Source organism: Tupaia chinensis, unplaced genomic scaffold, assembly GCF_000334495.1.
Source record: "Tupaia chinensis unplaced genomic scaffold, TupChi_1.0 Scaffold149922_1, whole genome shotgun sequence".
Taxonomy (NCBI): domain Eukaryota; kingdom Metazoa; phylum Chordata; class Mammalia; order Scandentia; family Tupaiidae; genus Tupaia; species Tupaia belangeri.
Window position 1 is genome coordinate 1,771,587 of NW_006209766.1, and position 2,732 is coordinate 1,774,318.

The window sequence follows — 2,732 nt, forward strand, 5'->3', positions numbered from 1 at the left end:
GAACCACGGTCTACTACATGGGAGTCCAGTGACATAGCCATTACGCTAACTGCTGGTTCCCCCAAAAGTCCCATCTTGGGACACTATAAAGGGGCTAAGTTTTCACGTAACACCTTTGCAATACAACCAGGTCCCAACACGTAAACTTTGGGGAGACATCCATTCACCACCCAGTAAGACCAAATTCCAAACTTTGGGAGACAAACCATAGCACACACTTTTTATCTAACCATGACCCAGCCAGCTATGGCAGAGGTGAGGTCATGGAGATACAATGTAGACATTATGTCAACTAGGGTTCTTTAAAAAAAAAAAAAAATAGGGACCAGCAGTTAGCATAATGGCTATGTCGCTGGACTCCCACGTAGTCAACCGCGGTTCGCGTCCGGGACCCGGTGGCTTAAAACTCACACCGGGCGCATGTGCATGTGTGCCCAAGATCCCGAGAGGAGAATGGAGGAGAAGGGATTATGGCGTGGCTATCCCCCCTGGGGGGGGTTTCTCGCTTTCTGTCTCTATGTCTCTCTGTGTCTGTCTGGCGAGCGCACGCGCCCTATAGTGAAAACCTCTCCAAAAAAATAAAAAATAAAAACAAAAGAATTATCTATTTCATTTTTTTTTCATTCATCTATTTTAATTTGAAGAGAGCGAGAGAGAGAGCAAGCAAGCCACCAGGTCATTCATTTATTTTAATTTGACTAGAAGAGACAAGGGTGGAGGAGGCAGTAAGAAAGCAAGCCACCAAACTGTGGTCAGCCATGTGGGAGTGTCCTGTGATCGGCCACGTGAGAGTGTCTAGCATCTTAACTACCACACCACCTGCTGGCCCCCTCAGGTAGGACTCTTAATGGCAGTGTTAGAATCTCACCTGAAGAGGCCAGACAGTGGCGTGGTGATTAAGGCACTTGGATCCCACATGGCTTACTGTGCAGTTCAAGTCCCAAACTCAGATGATTAAAAAACATACCATGCAAGAGGGGCTTGCAGTTGGCATGGTGGCTGAGGTGCTGAATTCCCACATGGCTTACCACGGTTCACGTCCCAGACCTCGTGGCTTGATTTCTCACTCTCCCTTTTAGTCAAAATTGAAGACTAATGATAATATGTAAAATTAAAAATAAGTAAATCTTAAAAAAAAATAAAATAGAAAAAAATAAAACAGGCTCTTTGGGCTTGGACCTAGTTGGCGGCAATCCGGCTAAGCACACCAAGAAGGTTGGCATCGTCGGTAAATATGGGACTCGCTAATGGTGCCTCCCTTCGGAAAATGGTGAAGAGAATTGAAACCAGCCAGCACGCCAAGTACACTTGCTCCTTCTGTGACAAAACTAAGATGAAGAGATGCTGTGGGGGTCTGGCACTGTGGTTCCTGCATGAAGACGGTAGCTGGCAGTGCCTGGACCCACACCACCACCCCGGCTGTCACAGTAAAGTCCGCCATCAGAAGACTGAAGGAATTGAAGGACCAGTAGAAGCTCCATAGACATTTGGAATATCACTAGCCTATAATAAATGGGCCAATTTATGTAATAACAACAACAACAAAATACCAGGCACATGTGCGTGCATGCCCCAAATCCTAAGAGGAGAATGGAGGAGTGTGACATGGCCATTTGCCCTAGGGGTACGTTTTCATTTTCTCTCTCTCCCCACCTCGTGTGCACATGTATGCGTGTGTGAGTACACGTGTTCTACAGCAAAATGGGAAGAAAAGAAAGAAGAATCTCAACTGAAACTGAGGGAATAAAGAAAAAAGGATTTGGATTCATGTCATTGCAAAGGCTAAAGGGTCATTTATATCTTTGGGCTTAACTAGATCATGAATTTTCAATTGTACTTAAAAGAAATCTGTTTCTCTCCTGTCATGGTCTCTCTTTTCCCTTCTCTTCCTTCCTTTCTCTGTGGTAGCTTTAGTCTCAAGTAGATTCTTCCCTTTGGTATCTGTCAGCAAGAATCCAACAACTTCAGCCTGACAACCCTACCAGCTTCAAAGCCCTAAAAAAAAATCAATTAATTAATTAATATCTTTTTTTCCCATTGCCCCTGCAAAAATCCTATGGTTGGCTCCCGTAGACTTTGCCCAGCCAATTAGAGCAGCCCACAGGAGACAGAATTGATCTGATTAGCCAGCCCCGGGTCCATATGCATCTCTGGAGCCTAGATGGGGGTTCCCCCAGAGTCCTCATGTTGAAAATAAGGATGGGTGGGAGTTGCCAGAAAGGAAGTGCAGGTATTAGCACCTGGTGGGAAGGGCAAAAAAGGCATCCACTGATTGAGACCACTAACAGTTTCCCCACAGGCCCCTGACAGTGTGAATGGGGTCACTTGGTTTAAGTGATGGCTAACCCCTTCAGCAGAGGCTGGGGAAGAGAGGCATGATCCCCAAAAATGACAAAGTGCAGGAAACCATGTTAGTCATATTTAGGGCACATTAAAATGGATGGCACCAGCAGATGGTGTAATGGTTACGTCACTGGACTCCTGTATGGCTGACTGCAGTTCCAGTCCCAGACCCAGTGGTTTGAAACTCACAACCAGTGTGTGTGTGTGTGTGTGTGTGTGTGTGTGTCCCTGAAATCCCGAGAGGAGACGGAGGAGAAGGGACTGCAGTGTGGCCACCTCCCTGGGCGGGGTGATTCCTCACTTTCTGACTTTGTCTCTCTCTTTCCATTGAGCACACCAGCCTATAGCAAAATCTCTTTTAAAAGAGAGAGAGAGAGAGAGAGAGAGAG